This window comes from Prenolepis imparis, unplaced genomic scaffold (assembly GCF_030444845.1).
Source record: "Prenolepis imparis isolate NDT839.2.m4 unplaced genomic scaffold, iyPreImpa1.0 SCAF_10, whole genome shotgun sequence".
NCBI classification, from domain to species: domain Eukaryota; kingdom Metazoa; phylum Arthropoda; class Insecta; order Hymenoptera; family Formicidae; genus Prenolepis; species Prenolepis imparis.
Genome location: NW_028141168.1, coordinates 10,002,751 through 10,014,319, shown reverse-complemented (window position 1 = coordinate 10,014,319; position 11,569 = coordinate 10,002,751). Strand labels below are relative to the sequence as shown.

General features: G+C 29.3%; 1 long non-coding RNA gene across 1 annotated transcript; it reads left to right on the top strand.

Moving 5' to 3' along the window:
• Window positions 1–9,891: 9,891 nt before the first annotated feature.
• LOC145941877 (uncharacterized) lies at window positions 9,892–11,089 on the top strand. Its single transcript, XR_014426246.1, has 3 exons — window positions 9,892–9,907; window positions 10,089–10,135; window positions 10,888–11,089. It is a non-coding gene; the product is annotated as an uncharacterized LOC145941877 (long non-coding RNA).
• The last annotated feature ends 480 nt before the right edge of the window (window positions 11,090–11,569 follow it).

The following is an 11,569-nucleotide window of genomic DNA, read 5'->3' as shown; positions in this document are numbered from 1 at the left end:
GAATCATTTGGTACCAAACAGACACCAGCGTACAAATTTTTTAACTTGATATACATAAAATAAGGTTGCGTCGCATAGGGTCAGCGGTAAAAAGTATCGATTTCCAATATTTTAAGACGAGCCAAAAATTCATCGATTATACATTTTAAAAGTACATTGATTACAGAATCTTTTGGTACCAAGCAGACAACAGCGTACAAACTTTTTCATTTGCTATACATAAATTAAGGATGCGTCGCATAGGGTCAGCGGTAAAAAAGTATCGATTTCTAATATTTTAAGACGAGCCAAAAATTCATCGATTATATATTTTAATAGTACATTGATTACAGAATCTGTTGGTACCAAGCAGACAACAGCGTACAAACTTTTTCATTTGCTATACACAAATTAAGGATGCGTCGCATAGGGTCAGCGGTAAAAAAGTATCGATTTCTAATATTTTAAGACGAGCCAAAAATTCATCGATTATACATTTTAAAAGTACATTGATTACAGAATCTTTTGGTACCATGCAGACACCAGCGTACAAATTCTTTAATACGATAAACAGAAAATAAGGATGCGTCGCACAGGGTCCGCGTTAAAAAAGTATCAATTTCTAATATTTTAAGACGAGCCAAAAAAAATCGATTATACATTTTAATAGTACATTGATTACAGAATCTTTTGGTACCATGCAAACACCAGCGTACAAATTTTTTAATACGATAAACATAAAATAATGATGCTTCGCACAGGATCCGCGTCAAAAAAGTATCGATTTCTAATATTTTAAGACGAGCCAAAAATTCATCGATTATACATTTTACTAGTACAATGATCACAGAATCATTTGGTACCAAACAGACACCAGCGTACTAATTTTTTAACTTGATATACATAAAATAAAGTTGCGTCGCATAGGGTCAGCGGTAAAAGGTATCGATTTCCAATATTTTAAGACGAGCCAAAAATTCATCGATTATACATTTTAATAGTACATTGATTACACAATCTTTTGGTACCAAGCAGACAACAGCGTACAAACTTTTTCATTTGCTATACATAAATTAAGGATGCGTCGCATAGGGTCAGCGGCATAAATGTATTAATTTCTAATATTTTAAGACGAGCCAAAAATTCATCGATTATACATTTTAATAGTACATTGATTACAGAATCTTTTGGTACCATGCAGACACCAGCGTACAAATTTTTTAATACGATAAACATAATATAAAGATGCGTCGCACAGGGTCCGCGTCAAAAAAGTATCGATTTCTAATATTTTAAGACGAGCCAAAAATTCATCGATTATACATTTTAATAGTACATTGATTACAGAATCATTTGGTACCAAACAGACACCAGCGTACAAATTTTTTAACTTGATATACATAAAATAAGGTTGCGTCGCATAGGGTCAGCGGTAAAAAGTATCGATTTCCAATATTTTAAGACGAGCCAAAAATTCATCGATTATACATTTTAAAAGTACATTGATTACAGAATCTTTTGGTACCAAGCAGACAACAGCGTACAAACTTTTTCATTTGCTATACATAAATTAAGGATGCGTCGCATAGGGTCAGCGGTAAAAAAGTATCGATTTCTAATATTTTAAGACGAGCCAAAAATTCATCGATTATATATTTTAATAGTACATTGATTACAGAATCTGTTGGTACCAAGCAGACAACAGCGTACAAACTTTTTCATTTGCTATACACAAATTAAGGATGCGTCGCATAGGGTCAGCGGTAAAAAAGTATCGATTTCTAATATTTTAAGTCGAGCCAAAAATTCATCGATTATACATTTTAAAAGTACATTGATTACAGAATCTTTTGGTACCATGCAGACACCAGCGTACAAATTTTTTAATACGATAAACATAAAATAAGGATGCTTCGCACAGGATCCGCGTCAAAAAAGTATCGATTTCTAATATTTTAAGACGAGCCAAAAATTCATCGATTATACATTTTACTAGTACAATGATCACAGAATCATTTGGTACCAAACAGACACCAGCGTACTAATTTTTTAACTTGATATACATAAAATAAAGTTGCGTCGCATAGGGTCAGCGGTAAAAGGTATCGATTTCCAATATTTTAAGACGAGCCAAAAATTCATCGATTATACATTTTAAAAGTACATTGATTACAGAATCTTTTGGTACCAAGCAGACAACAGCGTACAAACTTTTTCATTTGCTATACATAAATTAAGGATGCGTCGCATAGGGTCAGCGGTAAAAAAGTATCGATTTCTAATATTTTAAGACGAGCCAAAAATTCATCGATTATATATTTTAATAGTACATTGATTACAGAATCTGTTGGTACCAAGCAGACAACAGCGTACAAACTTTTTCATTTGCTATACACAAATTAAGGATGCGTCGCATAGGGTCAGCGGTAAAAAAGTATCGATTTCTAATATTTTAAGTCGAGCCAAAAATTCATCGATTATACATTTTAAAAGTACATTGATTACAGAATCTTTTGGTACCATGCAGACACCAGCGTACAAATTTTTTAATACGATAAACATAAAATAAGGATGCTTCGCACAGGATCCGCGTCAAAAAAGTATCGATTTCTAATATTTTAAGACGAGCCAAAAATTCATCGATTATACATTTTACTAGTACAATGATCACAGAATCATTTGGTACCAAACAGACACCAGCGTACTAATTTTTTAACTTGATATACATAAAATAAAGTTGCGTCGCATAGGGTCAGCGGTAAAAGGTATCGATTTCCAATATTTTAAGACGAGCCAAAAATTCATCGATTATACATTTTAATAGTACATTGATTACACAATCTTTTGGTACCAAGCAGACAACAGCGTACAAACTTTTTCATTTGCTATACATAAATTAAGGATGCGTCGCATAGGGTCAGCGGCATAAATGTATTAATTTCTAATATTTTAAGACGAGTCAAAAATTCATCGATTATACATTTTAATAGTACATTGATTACAGAATCTTTTGGTACCATGCAGACACCAGCGTACAAATTTTTTAATACGATAAACATAATATAAAGATGCGTCGCACAGGGTCCGCGTCAAAAAAGTATCGATTTCTAATATTTTAAGACGAGCCAAAAATTCATCGATTATACATTTTAATAGTACATTAATTACAGAAACATTTGGTACCAAACAGACACCAGCGTACAAATTTTTTAACTTGATATACATAAAATAAGTTTGCGTCGCATAGGGTCAGCGGTAAAAAGTATCGATTTCTAATATTTTAAGACGAGCCAAAAATTCATCGATTATACATTTTAATAGTACATTGATTACAGAATCATTTGGTACCAAACAGACACCAGCGTACAAATTTTTTAACTTGATATACATAAAATAAGGTTGCGTCGCATAGGGTCAGCGGTAAAAAGTATCGATTTCCAATATTTTAAGACGAGCCAAAAATTCATCGATTATACATTTTAAAAGTACATTGATTACAGAATCTTTTGGTACCAAGCAGACAACAGCGTACAAACTTTTTCATTTGCTATACATAAATTAAGGATGCGTCGCATAGGGTCAGCGGTAAAAAAGTATCGATTTCTAATATTTTAAGACGAGCCAAAAATTCATCGATTATATATTTTAATAGTACATTGATTACAGAATCTGTTGGTACCAAGCAGACAAAAGCGTACAAACTTTTTCATTTGCTATACACAAATTAAGGATGCGTCGCATAGGGTCAGCGGTAAAAAAGTATCGATTTCTAATATTTTAAGACGAGCCAAAAATTCATCGATTATACATTTTAAAAGTACATTGATTACAGAATCTTTTGGTACCATGCAGACACCAGCGTACAAATTTTTTAATACGATAAACAGAAAATAAGGATGCGTCGCACAGGGTCCGCGTTAAAAAAGTATCAATTTCTAATATTTTAAGACGAGCCAAATATTCATCGATTATACTTTTTAATAGTACATTGATTACAGAATCATTTGGAACCAAACAGACACCAGCGTACAATTTTTTAACTTGATATACATAAAATAAGGTTGCGTCGCATAGGGTCAGCGGTAAAAAGTATCGATTTCCAATATTTTAAGACGAGCCAAAAATTCATCGATTATACATTTTAATAGTACATTGATTACAGAATCATTTGGAACCAAACAGACACCAGCGTACAATTTTTTAACTTGATATACATAAAATAAGGTTGCGTCGCATAGGGTCAGCGGTAAAAAGTATCGATTTCCAATATTTTAAGACGAGCCAAAAATTCATCGATTATACATTTTAATAGTACATTGATTACAGAATCTTTTGGTACCATGCAGACACCAGCGTACAAATTTTTTAATACGATAAACATAAAATAAGGATGCGTCGCACAGGGTCCGCGTCAAAAAAGTATCGATTTCTAATATTTTAAGACGAGCCAAAAATTCATCGATTATACATTTTAATAGTACATTGATTACAGAATCATTTGGTACCAAACATACACCAGCGTACAAATTTTTATATTTGATATACACAAAATAAGAATGCGTTGCATATGGTAAGCTGCAAAGAAGTATCAATTTCTAATATTTTAAGACGAGCCAAAATTTCATCGTATATGTATATATTTCAATAGTGTATTGTTTGCAGATTATCTTGGTACCATAAGAATACTAGCGTACTATTTTTTCAATCTAATTTACGAAATATAAATGTGCGCCGTATGAAATCCGCGGTTTGAAAATTTTATTTTCATTACTTTAAAACGAGCCAAAAATTATTCTTTTATATATTTCAACAGTACATTGTTTTCACATTATGATGGTACCATCAGCATACCAGCATACAAACTTTTTGGTATAATATACGTAATATAATTGTGCGTCGTATGGGATCCGCGGGTTGAAAATTTTAATTTTCGATACTTTAAAAAGAGCCAAAAATTATTCTTTTATATATTTCAACAGTACATTGTCTTCACATTATGATGCTACCTTCAGCATACCAGCCTACAATCTTTTTGTATAATATACGTAATTTAATTGTGCCTCGTATGGGATCCGCGGTTTAAAAATTATAATTTTCAATACTTTAAAACGAGCCAAAAATTATTCTTTTATATATTTCAACAGTACATTGTCTTCACGTTATGATGGTATCATCAGCATACCAGCCTACAATCTTTTTGCTATAATATACGTAATTTAATTGTGCCTCGTATGGGATACGCGGTTTAAAAAGTTTAGTTTTCAATACTTTAAAACGAGCCAAAAATTATTCTTTTATATATTTCAACAGTACATTGTCTTCACATTATGATGGTACCATCAGCATACCAGCCTACAAACTTTTTGGTATAATATACGTAATATAATTGTGCCTCGTATGGGATCCGCGGCTTAAAAATTATTTTCAATACTTTAAAACGAGCCAAAAATTATTCTTTTATATATTTCAACAGTACATGGTCTTCACATTATGATGATACCGTCAGCATACCAGCCTACAAACTTTTTGGTATTATATACGTAAAATGAATCCGCGCCGTATGGGGTCCGCGGTTAATAAATTTTAATTTTCAATATTTTAAAACGAGCCAAAAATTATTCTTTTTTATATTTCAACTGTACATTGCCTGCACATTATGATGGTACCATCAGCATACCAGCCTACAAACTTTTTGATCTTTTTAGAGAAAATATTTTTAACAACTATTTTTTACGAAAAACTCGTATTTTCGCATAGAAAATTGTAATACTTACTATTTTCAACGGTTCTGCTATCTCTAAAACAGGTCTCGTACAGTGGCACACATGTACAATGCTCTTCCAAAAGTTTATTTAATGAAAATAAATAGAATATTTTTTATACAATTATTCTTTACGAAAATATCGTATTTTTGATTAAATAGATGAGATCAGGCTAAATTTCAAGAGTTCTGTTATCTCTAAAACAGTTCTCGTACAGTGGCAATCATGTACAATGCTCTTCCATAAAGTTTATGTGGTAAAAATAAATAGAAATTAGTTTTAACAATTAATATTTACGAAAAACTCGTATTTTCGAATAAGAAGATCAGATCGGGCTAAATCTCAAGAGTTCTGTTATCTCTAGAACAGTTCCCGTATAGTTGCACATATGTACAATGCCCTTCCATAAAGTTTATATGATAAAAATGCTATTCCGGGTGCAAACGGAATATAATAATTTGCTACAGGGATCATAGTATCAATTAATTTTTAATATGAAACGCGAATATAAAATGATACATAGATATTTATTAATGCTGCTATGTTAATTTATGAAAATAATTCTTGTGTAGTAAGTATTTATGCAATCATATGATCACACTGACATAATTCGGGACTGCAGATCGTTCTTAGATGGCGATTACAATCTGATAATTTATAATTTAATTGTGATAATACTTATAATAATAAAATCAAATCATTATGCAAAATTAACTCAAGGGTCGACAGAAGACACGATGAAGACCTTTATCAGACGACCGAATTACGGATTCACTTATCTAAAAAAAAAAAAAAAAAAAAAATTATATTAAAATTATATTTTTAATTAGTAGAATTAAGAAAATTAAAAATTAAAAATTAATCGAAAAATTATATCTTATTATATTTTATTATTATATATTATTTATTATAATATATATTAATATATTTTACATTTTAACATAATAAAAAAATTATTGTCAATATCATAAATATTGCAACAAAATATTAATCAATTAATTGAATGATAAATACGATATTAAGTATAAGTACAATCTGTTTAATTGCTAACGAGCATGATACATTATGTGATTTTTATTACGCGATGTTAAACTTGAATAAGCGATATTCAATATGCAAGAAATATTGATGGACGATTATTGGAATATTACTTAATACATGCAATCGCGATTAATCTTTAATCAGTCTTTCGAAATTTGAAATTAATATGTATGTATGTCAGGTTCCGTACACACACGTATAAATGACACACTTGAAATTACAATCGCAGTGATTACGAAATCGAAATATTGAATCGTATATAATATAAATTTAAATACACAGTAATAATTTAGACGATGATTCAAGTACAAAAGTTACAGCCTATAATGGTTTTTGAATTTGGCGCGCGGCGCGCTGAGTGTCGACTTACGTAGTTACTACGTCATGTCCTTCGTCCCTCGCGTCCTCTCGCTAGTCACGGTATCGCGCTCAATCGGCTCCGCATATTTCACGCGTTTTTCCCGTTAAGAATGAATTCCGCGTACAAACAAATGTTGGGAGTATTGAATCGTGCCACGGGAAATTAGCAGGAAGTATTAATTAACTCGTGCGATCACGGTTAATCAACCTACGACAGTCTGCATCCGCCGGGCTACGCCGCTTAGCCGCTTTTTCTCCGAATCGATCGATCTCATTGAACATTCTATTTATTAAGAGGTATGTATCATTTGGCGTCATTTATTTATACGAATCGCATCGCGTTCAAGCTTTTGTGCTTTGGGAAAACTATATTTTGGATGTGAGATATTTAATCAATACATAATTTATCGTTTTCAGATGATTGTGTCGCGCGCGAACCGCGCGAAGTTCGCGCCGCACAAAGTGTTGCATTACGTCACGATGTACTACGTCACAGCGTACTACTTCACTACATATCGCGAATATCGAAAGTGGCGGATGGTTATATATCGTCCTTATTTATCCGTTGTTATTTATGCAATCCGGTGCGTAGTGCGTGCAATCGGTGTCGAGAATGCCGTATAAAGTAACGGGTGATCGTTCTATCGTATTATTTAATGCGGGAAATCGAAATCTGTAATGCCTGGTCGATGAAAATGCATCTCGGCGAATGATTTCCGAAACGACGCAACAATCAACGAGAATATGGCAGCGTTTCAACGACTGGTGAGCAAATTGACTTTATTTACCTGATTATATCATTGTCATTTACCTGAAATATATAGCTAGCATATGAAAATCGCTCATATAATAATAATATAATATTATTTATAGGAACGACTTTCCGAAGCGACGCAACAATCAACGAAAATATAACCGCGTTTCAACGACCGGTGAGTAAATTGATTTTATTTAACTAATTATACCTATCATCGCCATTTATTTGAAATATATATTAGCCAGCACATAAAAACCGCTAATATAATAATAACATAATATTGTTTAGGATATAAAATGATTTTTGAGATTAGCTCAGAAATAAATTTACATTATACATATATACATATATTTAAATTTATAATATTTTCGATAAGTACTCGCATTAAAAATTTCATAAATATCTTAAAGTTATTCTTTTTTTTTTTTTTTCCAAAAACGCAATAATATAACATTGGTTAAAAAAATCTATTTTTTAAATTAGCTCAGAAAGAAATTTAAATTATACATTATATATATTTTCAATAAGCATTTGTATTAACAATCTCATGAATATTTTAATGACTTCTAAAAAGTCTCTAATGAAAACGATTCTATGGAATTTAATTAAATGAGGTGTGTGAAAAGTTTAATCATTTTAATTACTTATTTGAAAGACATTGAATGCATTTTCATTAAGAATTTGACTCTTGCTTTATTATGTAATAATTTCATATTTACTATATTGGTTCAATCTGAATATTTATATAATTTAATTAAATTAGATGTGTGATAAGTTTAATTATCTTAATTACTTATTTGAAAGACATTGAATGCATTTTCATTAAGAATTTGACTCTTGCTTCATTATGTAATAATTTCATTTTTACGATATTGGTCCCATCTGAATATTTATATAATTTAATTAAATTAGATGTGTGATAAGTTTAATAATTTTAATTACTTATTTGAAAGACACTAATGCATTTTTATTACGAATTTGATTCTTGCTTCATTATGTAATAATTTCATTTTTACGATATTGGTCCCATCTGAATATTTATATAATTTAATTAAATTAGATGTGTGATAAGTTTAATCATTTTTATTACTTATTTGAAAGACATTGAATGCATTTTCATTAAGAATTTGATTCTTGCTTCATTATGTAATAATTTCATTTTTACGATATTGGTCCCATCTGAATATTTATATAATTTAATTAAATTAGATGTGTGATAAGTTTAATTATTTTAATTACTTATTTGAAAGACATTGAATGCATTTTTATTTAGAATTTGACTTGTGCTTTATTATGTAATAAATTTATTTTTACGATATTGGTTCTATTTAAATATTTATATAATTTAAATAACTGAGATCTAAGATTATTTCAATCATCTTAATTACTTATTTGAAAGACATTGAATGCATTTTCATTAAGAATTTGACTTTTGCTTCATTATGTAATAAAATCATATTTACGATATTGATCCCATCTGAATATTTATATATTTTGTGTGCTGCTACAATTTGAATTTTATTTATATGTTACAGATCAACATAACTGACTGTCTTGATAATCTGAGAGGAGGAGGTCTGGAAGACATTGGGCACCAGTCGAACAATCATGGAGTGAGTATTTATTGACTTTATTTAGTTCAATTACTAAATAAAAATTTATAAAATAAAATAAAATAAAATAATAAAATTATTATAAATCAAATAAAAAATAATTATAAATTAAATAAAAATTTAATAATTGTAAATTAAATAAAAATTATAAATTAAATAAAAATTTATAAAATTATTCAACTATATTTCTACTTGCTCTCTATTGTAGGCATGGAAAATAAAATCCAATGCGTACAGTAATAATTTTCTAAAACATTAATTATTTTTGGCGCTACTACAATTTGAATTTTAATTGTATGTTACAGATCAACGTAACTGACGACTGATGATCTTGACAATCTGAGAGGAGGAGGAGGTCTGGGAGAGACGTCGGGTACCAGCGGAGCAACTATTGTGTAAGTATTTATTATTAATTCAATTATTATTAAATAAATATTTATAAAATTTTTTAATTATATTGCTGTTTATTGTTTGTATGCATCGAATATAAAATTTAATGCATACAAAATAATAATTTTTTTAAGTATTAATTATTTTGAGCAGTTCTATAATTTGAATTTTATTTATATGTTACAGATCAACGTAGCTTCAATGCAGTTAACTCCGCTATTGTGCATCGACCGGTGAGTGAAAAATTATTTTATTACAAAAGGTAACGGTTTTGTAGAGATTAGATTGTGTGGAAATGTGTAGATCTAGATTGTAGCTTGTGTATAGACTGTAGATTTTGTAGATAGTTCCGTTACCTTAAAATGAATGGGTTATTAAAGATTAAAAGTATAATAAAGATTATGAATACAGTTTAAAAATTACAGTTTAAGAAAAGGAAAAGAAACATTTTATATAGTAATACATAATATATTCAATCTAATTTATTTTAAAAGAACATACTAACAATTATATTAATTGTATGTGTGATTATAAATTTTAAATGATTAAATAATTATAATTACTTATTATTATAATGTACAGATTTTATATTATATATTTTGTAATCCATTCATTTATGTTGATTGATCATTTGAGTTTACATTAGTTAAAATAAAGTTATATTTTAAAATATATAACATATCAGATATTTTGCGGATATTTTGAGAATATATAATAATTTTGGACTAAAAGAAAAAGTAATAGTGATATAAAATTTGCAGAAAAATTCATGATAATATCTTAAAATTTTTAGTACGAATTATGTTATTTTATTTTATTTTTTTTTACTTTTGTGATTCATCGATTGCGCTATCGTGTAATTCGGAAATAAACTGCAAACCGCGAATATATTAAAATTGATTATCGAATTTTCGCGGATTCATAACAAAGAACGTACAAAATTCCTTTTATATATAATATTAATTTATTATAATTTTCATTAAAGGGGGGTGTTATCGATATTATAGAATAGTAATTATTAAGAAATGACAGTTATTACTAATGAAGCACATATGGTGTGCTTGACATCGCCATAAAATTGAGCGATATGATCGGCAACACGACGGTCTAACAATAAGACACAATCGGACGGTAGTGTCGCGCGTTCAAGTGCGGGAGTGTCGTTCAAAGTATCGCGCGTTTAAGTGCGGGAGTATCGTTCAAAGTATCGCGCGTTATCATCAATCAGCAGACTTTGACTTGAATTATTGAACAATCCTGATCAATCTGACCTGAGAGGAGGAGCAGGACTAGGAGGCATCAGGCACCGGCGGAGCAACTTTATGGTGAGTGTTTATTATTTATATAATAATTATATAATATGATGTATATGTATAATATTTGATTTGTTATAAATCACGTATTTTTTTACGCATAGATATTATATAATTCTATTTATATATTGAATAATTTAAATAAAGGAAAATTAGAGAGAAATAACTCTATATGTATAAATATTATAAAAGTTTTTTATATTTAAAAAAATAATCTTTACAAAATTTATAAAATTATTCAATTATATATACCTATCTACTGATTATTGTACGCGTCGAATATAAAATTTAATGTGTAAAATACTAATTAGATATTAAAATACTAATTAGATAATAATTATTTAAAACACTGTT